Source organism: Rhinichthys klamathensis, unplaced genomic scaffold, assembly GCF_029890125.1.
Source record: "Rhinichthys klamathensis goyatoka isolate OS25496 unplaced genomic scaffold, OSU_Roscu_1.1 h1tg000058l_1, whole genome shotgun sequence".
Classification (NCBI taxonomy): domain Eukaryota; kingdom Metazoa; phylum Chordata; class Actinopteri; order Cypriniformes; family Leuciscidae; genus Rhinichthys; species Rhinichthys klamathensis.
In genome coordinates, this window is record NW_026606603.1 from 614,499 (window position 1) to 627,730 (window position 13,232).

Genomic DNA, 13,232 nt, shown 5'->3' on the forward strand with positions numbered 1-13,232 from the left:
AACTTCATTATAGAGAAAAACAACATATGTAAAAAATATATAATCATAATCTATGACAATCTTATTATAAATGAGATTAATCGATAATTCAGCATCAAAAGTTGCTATAAATTCATGAGTGCACATTAATAGTATAAAATCTAAACATTACTGAAAAACTTTGTTTAGTGGGAAACAAAAGTAAATAAGCATAGAACTAAATCTGATATGTTACACATTGCTCTTTGTATTGCTGTAAAATAACAAAATTATAAATATATGTAATAATAAAGAACCCCTGTTAATAGTCAGGTATCCCCCTATTTTAAGTAAAAATCAGACTAGATATACATTCGATCTGTTCTGTGTTTTTGTACGCCACAAGAGAGGAGAGGAAATGAAACGGATCGGGGTTTCCTCTGTTCTGATGTGAGCCGCAAACACAGTGAAGCATAAAGACGGGACACTGAGGTCTGAGGCTAAATGATTTAACATTTGCCACTAAACCTCGCAAGAATATATAAAAAAAAAAATATATATAGGATATAATGCTCCCTTTATTCATTACTGTTTATGCTGAATATTAAAAAAAATGTGATAAAAAAAGAATATATTTAAGAGTATATTCCAACATTCACTGAAACACACAAAGTTCTGTAAGCGTTCACACAAATATTATGGCCCTGCATTAATAATTTACTTTGTTTGCGCCCCCAAAAATAGTTCAGCACCGCCGCCACTGGCTTATAGTCATTGGGTCTCATTCATGAAACACGAGCAGAACGAATTTTTGTGTAAATCGTGTGTAAAGTGGTTCTGGCGTAAATTTTCGGATTCATTAAAATGTTCGTATTTTCCAAATGTTAGTTGGTACACAAGAAATCTACTCCTGCTCCCAGCCACGCGTAAATAGTGCGCTTAACACCCGAACGTTTTGCTCATTAATAACCAAGGCTGCATTTTAATTCACCATTAATCGGGTACATATTTGCACAGCATTTTGAAAAAATATTATATATAGTAATTACATACGGTTTTTCTTATTATGAGAGCCAGTACCGTATTTTCCGCACTATAAGGCGCACTTAAAAGCCTTTAATTTTCTCAAAAAACGACAGTGCGCCTTATAATGCGGAGCGCCTTATATATGGATGGTGAACACACGTTCACCAAGACGGGGAGACAGCGCCGGGCGACTTACGCCACTATCTGCCAATGGATCGTGGATGCCTGGGCTGATATATCAGTCTCCTGTGATCCGAGCTTTCACGAAGGCAGGAATAATCTCTTTATTCAGCCGGCTCACACACCCGTATTTACTTCCTGTTTTCGGCCGAAGTCCACAGTAGTTGATTGTCGAGTTCGCGCGCGCGCGATCAAACCTCCTCCGTGTGTTCAACATCTGATTCGGATGAACTATCCGAACTATCCATTTGAGCTGATATTCTCAGAACACCACACAGCACCGTCATCGGCTGACAGTCTGAGTCTCCACTGTTGCTTAGTTACCAATGATCGCGCGCGCACTCGACAATCGCCTACTGTGGACTTCGACCGAAAACAGGAAGAAAATACGGGTATGTGAGCTGGCTGAATAAACATCATTTTTATTCATATCTTTCACATTTACTGGAGTCAGATTCACCGTGTTCACTTACATGGCTGTGCACTTGTAATGACACATTAAGGTTGTTAAGAGGCTAAAAGCAGGTTTAAAACTGTTCCCGTTTAGGTCAACAGGGTGCAAATTTTAAAAAGAGGATAACACGGTGTAGGCAACACCGGTTTTTGTCGTTGTTATCTGTACTGACAGCACTCCAAATTTACAAAAAATGAGCTCAATGTTAAAATTGACCGGAGTTTTCCTTTAACGTTTGAACAACGTTACCATGGGAGTGAACGGAGTTGTCAGTAAGCTTAATAAAGTTTGACTTTTTTGTTGACATTTGTTGACATCTAGTGGATGCATTCGCAAACCCAGTCAAACGTTTGACTGCAGTATCTTATGCGCCTTATAATCCGGTGCGCCCTATATATGAAAAATGTTCTAAAATAGGTCATTCATTGAAGGTGCGCCTTATAATCCGGTGCGCCGTATAGTGCGGAAAATACGGTAATAGCATCTGCGATGGTGGTCCTTCTCCAGTTTGAATACTATTTTTCCGAAGTGAACTAATTCGTTTTTTGCTCTCAAGCTTAATGTCGAACCATTTTCTTCTCACTTCTGGGAATGTTCGATTAACAGATGAAACTCCATTAACTGCATCTGTAATATGCTGCCAAGCTTCCTTTTTTTATAGGACCCGATACGCCACTATGTACGCTTGAAAATAAAATGTGGCGTTTTGAATGAACTTCTGATAATAAAACTTAAATTTCTGCATCTGAGAATTTTTTTTTTCATTCGCATTCATGTCATAATATGATGCCCATATATAGTTGTCAGTCGGATTTAATGGGCGGGATTTATGGTAATTGAGAATGAACGCGCACGCGCGTCCCATTTACGACTGATTGGAATTCATTAACACACACACACACTTCACTATCACATCTGACGTTTACGAAGTATTTGTGAATCAGGAGAAGAGTTTTCGGGAAGGTCTCTTTACGCGCAAATCACTCGCATATTTACTCGAATATTTACGAATGTTTCATGAATGAGACCCATTGTGTTTCCCTCAACAACTGCACACAACACCTCTCTGAGTGCCAAAAACAAGCTTACATGTCTTTAATTCAAGAAGTGTTAAAGATGTCTTAATATCCTCTTAGATTCTTGTTCTTATGAAACATTTGTTTTTGGAAACTTCATTTTTAAGGTTCTATATGGTTTAATCTCATATAGATATTGGGATGTCAATGTGGGAACGTGTGGTTATGATAATGCATATTTTTTTATACTCTTGCTAGCTTCAGTAGCTGTTAAAATGAACAATCCCATCTTCCAAATATCCATAAAACTTATTCAAAGATGCATTCTTATAAATGCATGTTTTAAAATACAGTTAATGTGCCTCAGCTCAACCATCTTCAGTGGGTTTCTGAGGTTTGAGGGGAAAAGATACATTTCTAGTTTCATTCATCTATTTATTCTTCAGACATTCCTCTTTAAATGCAAGTATCAGATGTGTGCAAAGTGAACCACATTTGGTTCTTGACCTTTGAAAATGGCCATTTGAACATGGAGCTGCTTTGAGATCTCCATATCTCTGGCATTGAACTATATAGGGCCTTGAAAATGAAGATGTCAAAAGGAAAGTTTATTAAGAACCAGAGTCTAAAAGGATATTAAAATATCTTTATTACTTCTTGAGTTACAGGCGTACAAACTTGAGGCAAAACACACAGGAAGTGGTCTGTGCATTTCTGAGCCGTCACTGTTGGCAAATAATGAAACACAGATTGCTGAAGTCAACTAACAGAGACTTACCCATCTCTGGGGGGGAATAAAATAATGATGCTGCCATCTTTCTAAAGTCATTTTAACCTCCTGTAAATTGGCTCCAAATCACTTGTCATTTTGACCCCCTCGACAAAATGGATTACTCAGTAAATCATATACATATGGGACATTTAAGATTTTGGATTTCATCACTATTTATGTTTGTCTTTCTATAGAAAAAATATTAACATTATCAAAAATTTGAGTGGGGAAAATTTCCGAAATATGTTTGATTTGACACAAAATTTAATTGACATTAAAAATTCATTGGTTTTATTTTCAAATGGTTTAAGAAAAAACATTAATTATAATAGTTTTTGCTATGATGCCAAAATTATGAAATTTGACTGTATTTGTACCGACTGCTGAATTTTGGTCCTGTGGATGTGAGCGGATTAAGCCTATCTCTTTTATTTATGACTTTTTTTTAATGACAGGCTTAATAACAGCCAGCTTGAATGTTTTTAGTAGGTAAAGGGTCTAACTCTTTAATGAATTTGAAGTTTGCATCATTAATTCTATTACTCTCCTGTTTATTATTGTGAAGCTGCTTTGAAACTATTTCTATTGTATAAAGCTCTATAAAAATAAAGGTGACTTATGGCGCTTTTCCACTACACAGTACCAGCTCGGCTCAATAGTATCCAGCTGCAGACCCGCAGCACCACCACTTTCAGAACCCCAGCGCCAGAACCGGAAGTAATGGGCGGAGCTTACGTTCTAACACCAGCGCCAGGACCGGAAGTGAGGGGCCGAGCTTACGTTCTAAACCGAGTAACGCCACCTAACGTTTTGGAGCGTAGTTTGCTTAGACACGAAACGGAATTATTACACACGAAGCGTCATACTTTATACATATTATAATGATACATTAAGGTATAGTACAATAAGCATTTTAAAACGTTGATTTTGTGTAATATAATTCTATATAGTTATCCGTTTCATTGTATTATGAGAGTTACTTCCTGATCATGATGGTGAAAAATAATGCTTGAAACTTATGGTCATTTTATATAAAATATACTTTATTTCACAAGAACATGTGCAGCATGCATTTTTCTTTATGTAAAATAATGTCAAAAATCTAAAAAGAGAGAGAAAATCCGGCATTGTTTTAAAAGAAACAATAAAAATGTACCGTACTTCAAATAATAGCCGAGTCCCAAATAGACGATTGTCTCTTTACATGCCTGGTGTGGCTGCAGGTCTGGGTAAATATAAGGCCGGCCTCAAATAGAGGTCGGGTCTGTTTTTTAGTTTCAGGTTGTATTCTCAAACCCGTCAGATCATCCGCTTTTTGGCGGCCGTCAAAGCAAATTTTTGTCCCGCCAAAGCAAATTTTTGTCCCGCCAAAGCCTATTTTGATCGGTGAGTGATGTAGAATAGAATGACTGCTGCGCGTGACAGGGCGCTTAACGAGCAGAGAGAGAGCCCTGGCCGCGCGCGCGCACTCTGACGTCTTCGAACAACACGAGCGCTGTCTTGCTCTTTATTTGTCACATACCAGTTATAGTTCATACAACGAGCAGTGACTCACTGTGTAATAAAAACATACCCTAAATATTATTTAAAAGGTGCAACCATTTTAAATATTTTTAAATAGGCCTACTTGCAAAAATGTGTCATTGTAAATAATTCCGCCCCTCCCTCACTTCCGGTTCTGGCGCTGGGGTTCTGGCACTGGGGTTCTGAAACTGGTGGTGCTGCGGGTCTGCAGCTGGATATATCTCGCTCGGCTCGGCTCGACTCGACTCGCCTTTGTTTGGTTTTCCACTGCGTAAAAGTTAGGGTTGCCAACCGTTCCGTATAATACGGAATCGTTCCGTATTTGACACATAAAAGACTTTTTCCGTATTGAACTGATACGGAACGCACTTTGTTCCGTATTTTTGAGAATCAATTCAGTGCAAATCCATGACAGACGCATAGCTTCTAATATATATGTCAGACAGACTATGATGAATGAACGAAGAGAAGACCCGCTGCATGCAAATTCGGGGACTTGGCGCCACCTTGACGGGCTCTGACGTGTAATGACGTAGAGTTGTCTCATTGGTCGCACGTCAGAGGCGCCCACGCCATTGGATGTGCAGCCAGACGCTCAATGTGCAAGCTGTGCAGCTGCAAATGCATTTTACAGGCTTCAGTAAATCCAGTAAAATGTGTTTCCGAAGACATTTGTAGGCTATGATAAGAAAAACTACTTTAAATTTTTAAAAAAAAAAATTTGCACCGGAAAGAACATTCTAGAAGTCTAATTCTATTGAATAAGTTCGCACAAGGCTACAGAAAACTGTTGTGTTTATTTTTCTTCAAATGCAGTCTAAGCCGATGAGTTTCGAATGTTATATGTTGTATTTGTTTAAGTTAAAAATAAAACGTATTATAATCTAAACAAATACATGGTTCATTTGTGGCAAAATGATCATGATAGCCTTTATATATATGTGGTTAAGTCCTGTATATTGATTAAGCCTACTTTGCTATTCTATAAATATATAGGCCTAATCAGTTGCATTATAATATGATATAAAATGTATGAATTTCAGGGGGCATATCACTACTCATTTAGTCTCCACCACTAAAGGTGTGAATAAAGTCTAGCCATTTCATTCTTAACCAACGTACAGTTGGAAAACAGAATAAAACTTGAGCGTTTGAGAAACCGAACACACATCTTTCTCAAACCTATAACCTATATTGCTTTGGGTAGATGGTATTATAGCAAAGAGGGCGGAGCTTCAGATTCTAGAGAGCATTTGATTGGACAGAAGATGAGAAGCTGGTGATGTCATAAAAATCCCTGATCCATTTTAGCGGAAGTGAGAGACTGTAAGTTTTGAATGCTTACATCTCATTTTGTCATTGTTTTGGAAACGCACCAGTTTTTTCATAACCTTAAGTCTAACATATTCACATTAAAGTACATGCGCAAAAATCAGACAAAGTAACATTGAATTTATTTCATTATAATGTGGATTTACACCTTCACAACATGAATTATACTGTTAATATTTTCTTGTAAGCTGGTACTGATGCTGAAAATCTGTTTTTTAATTGTTTTAAGAAGCATTTATTATATTGTTGAGATTGCAGGTTTGATGTATTCGAGATTAACTAATGCTTCTACAGCAGATCTTCAATCAGATCCACACATTATGATTTATGTTAGGATATTCATATACTTGCAGTCTTTATAAAGGGAAAATAACTGGTCTGACGTAGGTTATGTGATTCTCACACAGATGAAGCACGTCTCTTTACGCGTGACAGAACTTTCTTTAAGAAAAACTGGCTTGTGGTTACAGAGTCTCATTGAGTGTGTTGACTGAGAAGTGAAGTGTTTGTCTCATGGAGTGTTTCCTTTCTCTTTCTCTGTTTCTTTCATGCTGTTTTTCTTTTTCTGTAGATGATGTCATATGTGAGTGGATTTCTCTGAGAACATTAATCTCACAGCTTGAATAGTCTGGATGTCCTAAAGAGCAGATTCGGGGCTTTCCAGAGAGAACAAATGCTGTGAGGTTTCAAAATCTCACTCTCCTTAGTCTTTAAAATTGACTGAATGATCAAGCACTCTTATGAAATATGATAATATTGTCTAATTATCATTTAATGGGTGACTGAGCTTTTTCTTCCCTTTCTAAAACTCAGGAACTCTTCCTTATGAGATTAGACATGCTGAATCTTTTAGTGATTAAATCCTTTCTTAAAACTCACTTTATTTAGACTTGCTTTTATGTGATTTTGTAGTATGTTGTATATTTTGTATGTTTAGATTATTGTTTTTAATTTTTATTTCTCTTGTAATTTATGTATTTACTTTTTACCTTTACATTATTTCCTTTTCTGTGTAAAGTGCCTTGAGAAGCAACATTTAAAGGTGCTATATAAAATAAAGTTTATTATAAATAAATCTGACTAATTTTCTAAATATTTGTCATAAAACATCTCTTATGTGGTTTCTAATCAAAATATGACTTTGTTATGAAACAGGGCATTGATTTCATAATTCATACATGACCATTGTAGAGACATCGGGACTTGTTGTGTCTCCCAGAAGCCTGATAAACAAGTGAAATTATAAATCAATATTCTTACGAAAATATTCCCAATTATTACATTTTTACTCCCATTATTAAACATTGTTTTTCATTACATGTTGCCTCAATAACACATTTATATGCAAAAAAGATACATTGTGTTGAATGGCACTGCACATTTATGGATATTGTACCCACATATTGCATAAAGTAGATTGTATATTAATTCATTACGTTATTATATATTTCATAATCATCTTTATACAAAATTTGGGGGGGAGAAAAAAAAACTTAATCTAAAAATTCATTGGTGAATGAAAAAACAAAGATATTTGCATATGTATGTCTTTTCATTTTCGTAATAAATGTGTCCTGTACAGAGGACATAGCATAACAGGAATGAATGAATTTTTTTTTTTTTTTTTTTAAATGTCTATTCAATTTGTTTTTTCTCCAAACAATGTAATGAAAAACTAAATTTGCACACACAAAAAAAAAACACATTCTGGTTCTGAGGATAATAGAGTTGAAGTGTTATCTCTACATTTACCACAATGACCGAGTGCATGTCAGTCTCGCGCACCTGCAGATCTTCTGCCGGATACTGCGTGTTAGTGAGGTAATCAAGTAGGGCTAGTTCATCAAAGTTTTCAGCCAGTAAACAGGATAGTGTATCGGTTAGGACACAGGAATAAAGACGAGGAGATGAATTTTCTTTTCCTTTAACTGTATTGAGCTTCAGCAGTACTCATCAGAACATTCCAATATCCAGTATTGTCATTATAGTCTGATAAAAAACAAATAAATCAAAATTAGGTACTGTCATTTAAACAGTTAGGCTACAGTACTTAAATCACTATGCAACGTGAATAATAAATCCACACACACAGAATACAAATCAGGATAATCAAACATAAATATCTCAATAAACATTGTTATAATACCCTTTAAACATAATCTACAATTACATAAATGAGGATATCACTTTTTGGAAAGAGATAAGGAGCTTCACCTATCTCACTGACTAGTTTACATTACAGACTGTATTAAAAAGGGGTTAACAGAACGAGCAATGGCGACACCCTCAGGTCAGACAAGGCTACTACAGAATAGCGTCCGCACATGGTCACATTGCACTAATCGGTTATTGGGGAAGTTAACAGATAATATTGAATGGGCACGAATGAAATTTAAGCCCTCTAAATCAAGGAGCATCTCGATAGTTAAAGGAAAGGTAGTAGATAAAACATTCTTCATTAATGGTGAGGCAATACCAACAGTTTCTGAGAAGCCAGTGAAGAGTCTTGGGAGATGGTACGATGGGGATCTAAAGGACACAGTTCGGGTGGGAGAAGTTAGAGGACAAGCAGTGGAAGGGTTGAAGAGCATAAACAGCTGTGCTCTACCTGGTAAACTAAAACTCTGGTGCTTTCAGTTTGGTCTACTGCCGAGGTTGCTGTGGCCACTGACCGTGTACGAGGTTTCTTTGACAACAGTGGAGAAGCTGGAAGCGTTGGTAAGTTCATACATCAGGAAATGGTTGGGAGTTCCACGCTGCCTCAGCAGAGTAGGACTTTATAGTAAAGGAATATTGCAGCTGCCAGTCTCTCCTTTAACCGAGGAGTTCAAGTGTGCCAAGGTCAGACTGGAAATGACCTTAGTAGAGTCACGCGACAAATGTGTAAGGGAGGCAGCCCCTGTGTTAAAAACTGGTAGAAAGTGGTCAGCAAAGAAATCTGTAGTAGAGGCAAAGGCTGCCCTTCAAATTAGGGATATCGTGGGACAGGTACAGCATGGAAGAGGGGGTTTTGGGCTCAGTTTAGCTCCTCCTAAATGGCACAAGAAAGGCCCAGCTCAAAGGAGGAAGCTGGTAGTCAACGAGGTGCGACAGCAGGAGGAGAGGATGAGGTGTATAAAGGCCATTTCCCAGGCCAAGCAGGGAGAGTGGATGAGATGGGAGAGTGTGGAACAACGTAAGATGGGCTGGCAAGACCTTTGGTCAATGGAAGAGAGTAGGATCAGTTTCCTTATTAGGTCAACATATGATGTTCTTCCATCACCGCAGAACCTAAACCTCTGGGTAGGAGAGGATCCCTCTTGTCCTTTGTGTTCATCACCTGCCACATTAAGGCACATTTTGACAGGATGTAAGGTGGCTCTTAGCCAAGGTCGGTTTACTTGGCGCCATGACCAAGTACTGCGATGTTTGGCTTTAGCATTAGAAGGCAAGCGTAACATGACCAATAAGTTGCCACCTGTTCTAGCAAGACATTACACGCAGAAGACAATATTCCTCCGCCCAGGCGAGCAACCACCAAGAAAAGGTGTTAACACCAATTCTCGCCCAGGACAACTGGAAGCTGCTAGGGACTGGAAGATGCTGGCTGATCTTGACCAACGGCTTATTTTTCCACCTGAGATTGCCACCATAACCTACGACCAGATATTGTTTTGTGGTCTGGATCAGCACGCATTGTTCAACTGATAGAGTTAACAGTGCCATGGGAGGATGCGGTAGATGAGGCATATGAGAGGAAGAAACTGCGGTATGCTCATCTGGCCACTGAAGCAGAACAGCGAGGATGGAGAGTCCAGGTTTATCCAGTGGAAGTGGGTTGTCGAGGTTTTGTGGCACACTCTACAACCCGGTTCCTCAGAGACGTCGGATTCAGTGGCCAAGAGTTGCGTCGCACAGTAAAGAACTTATCTGAAGCAGCAGAAAGGAGCAGCAACTGGCTGTGGTTGAGACGGAAAGATTCTAGCTGGCTGAGTACAGGCCGCCACGCTACGGTTTCGTAGAGTTCTTGAAAACTTGAAGAGTCTGTTGGTTTGTTTGTATACGTTCCTGTGGATATTGCGTGAATGACGGGTGGTTGGGCAGATATTGTGTTTTGCGGTAGGTGGTATGCCATACGGAACCGTTGTCCACTGAAACTGCATATTAACGCACCAGTGGGGCTCGACAGCCTTAGTCAATGGGTTGGCGCGTATGGTTGGGTTGCGGAGAGATTGTGAGATTGTGGTTAGGTCTCAGCAGCAGGAGGGATGTAGAGGTCAGTAAGCTGGGCTGAGTTGAGTGGGGGACGGAGGGGGGTGACTCTGGGACGCCAGAGTCACTGTCGAGCCCTCTTGAGGTGTCGTGGGCTAGTCGACGAAACACTGAGGACGGAAGGTGCCCACTTGAAGACCCTAGAGATGTCCCCTACTCGGCTCAATCCAGACGGTTGTCGTGCTGGTCCTGTAGTTGCAGCCGTCGCGTGCGCTAACGCGCCAAGTACACTGCTGCCGTTAACGCCGGACAGAAGGGGAGTCACACTACCTTATGGAAAGAAGCGTAAATGGATGGAGAAGCATAGTTTACTGTAAAGCTACGTCTTAGTTTTGCTTATCTTGGCGAAAGCCGAGTACAAATCAGCATGAAGTTTTAACATCTACTCTCGTGTAATGGAAATCAATCTCTTTCACAGCTACACACACAATTATTTCAAAATGCACATCATGTGGACTGTGGAGCATTAAATGTAAACAGTGTGTGTACACCAGCGAAAAACAAATGGGAGAAACTGTTGCCATACATTTCTTTAAGATTAATATATATATAAAAAACACTGCTTTTGACACTCACTTTTTTTATTTTTTTTATATTTTCATATAATCTTTTTTTTTTTTTTTTTACATTTTATTCAATTTCGGTAGTGGGGCATATTTCTTACTACATGTTAAATAAACCTGTGCTATTGTACCTGTAAAAACTGCAGTTTATTCAATTTGTATATTTTTTTCTATTGTATTTGTGCTATTGTTTGTTATTTACTTCTTTGTTCCTATTTTAAATATCTAAAATAAAATTGTCCCGCCTTGCTTTAATACAGAAGTGTGTGTGTAATGATTGTAGTCCGCTTTAATGGACTTCAGAACAGAAACGGCCATTCACTGCCGCTATAAAGCTGAAGAGCCAGGACATTTTTTAATATAACTCAAATTGTAATCAAAGCATTAATCTCAGCTTTATGAAAGTTAGAGGAGTTGATTTCTAATGATGGGATAAGTTAGCTATTAGAAAGCTAATATTAGCTATGTGTGTTAGCGAGCTGTAGCTCGGGCCAATTGCTATTCGTCCACTTTGATATTTACTACTTATATGAACTATTTGATAAAAACACCCATTCTTCCTGCTGATGCTTCACGTCTTATTGCCCGAATCTACTATTGTCTCCTTATAAAGGCTGGCCTTTACATTTGAGTAGCTTATAAAACTTATTTCTGTACACCCTGTCACACAGTGTGTGTGTGTGTGTGTGTGTGTGTGTGTGTGTGTGTGTGTGTGTGTGTGTGTGTGTGTGTGTGTGTGTGTGTGTGTGTGTGTGTGTGTGTGTGTGTGTGTGTGATTATGTTTGAAAGTTATGAAACCTTCTGTTTTTCACGTTTTGACCTCTGTTTTTAGCCTGCTTTTCCCTAGAATTTGCATAAGTAAAAACATATACTTTAATTTAACATTTCCTTGCATTGGGAAGTCTGAATCCCAAAGGTTCACATAATTCTGTACACAAGGATACTTCATGTAAGTAAATTATACAAATAAATATAACTATTTATAGGTCTATATTCTATTGTCATATTTTAGCAGAAAATGTAGCGTAGATGCAGAAATAATGTAGGCTGTTTAAAGTATGTGGAAAAATGGGCTTCCAAATGTGTAAAATATTGTTTACTTCAATCATGAGCCTATATGTAATTTGCCGATATTGCTCAACAAATGATTTATATTCCCTATAGCTCCACAGTCATAGGTTGATAAATCTGATAAACATTTTATTCTTGTGTATTGCTCTTATCCCCTTCTCTCTAATCCTATTGCATTAGACCATCCACAACATATATAGTAATTTTTTTAATGTAATTTATATTTAATTGTTAAATTCACAAACAGGTAAACTATCGAGGTGCTATTTAGACAGGGCATGCAGGGCGCAGGCGTCTGTTACAGTGAAGTAGTAAAATGTAATTTGACTGATCAACTAATAGTGCTTACATTAGTAGAGGCAGGTGTGTGTTACTGTTAGGACAGAACAAAACCTTCACACACACACACACACTGGTCCTATTGATGGTGGACGTATGGTAAATAATTCCAGGATGAAACATGTTATGCTCTTGAGCAAAGTGCTTCACCTCTACCTATGGGATGGATCAATCCCATTTAATCCCACTAAACCCCATTTAGTGCAGTGTTGTGCTTGACTGGGGATATAGAGGAGTGAACTGCAACACTGCAGTTTGGGGTGGGTGAAGGAAAGATTACAATAGATTTTTTTTGAGAAACAAAAAAATGTTTCAAGTGTGTTGGGGTTTAGACGATTCCTCTTTTTGGACAAAACCTCTCCAGCCTTGGAAAAGATCCTTTCACAAGGAACAGAGGATGCAGGGGAACATAAAAATGCCAGTGCCCGCTGGTATAAACGAAGATACTCATGCTTCTGTTGAGCCCAGACGGGGGAGGATCTCCTCTTTCTTGCTGGCTCCATTACCAGGAAAAAGGATGAGTCACAAAAAGCAAACAAATCCAAAACAAAAAGCAGTCCAGATCCAAAAATCCAAAGCAATCCAAATAATCTTATCTAATTAATATAACAAGACTATAATATAGCTACTATAATTATTAATAAAAGTATTCTAACCTGATATAATGTAATAATAAACAGCCCTAACACATATATGACACAATAACAACAATGCCAATGAGATTGCTCTAAGTCTCTGACTCTCTG

At 38.2% G+C, this 13,232-nt stretch overlaps 1 protein-coding gene across 1 annotated transcript in view; it reads left to right on the top strand.

Annotated features, from left to right (window-relative positions):
- LOC130083762 (intelectin-like) overlaps positions 1 to 13,232 on the top strand; it is a 247,556-nt gene that overhangs the window by 51,194 nt on the left and 183,130 nt on the right. The gene's annotated exons all lie outside the window — the stretch shown is intronic.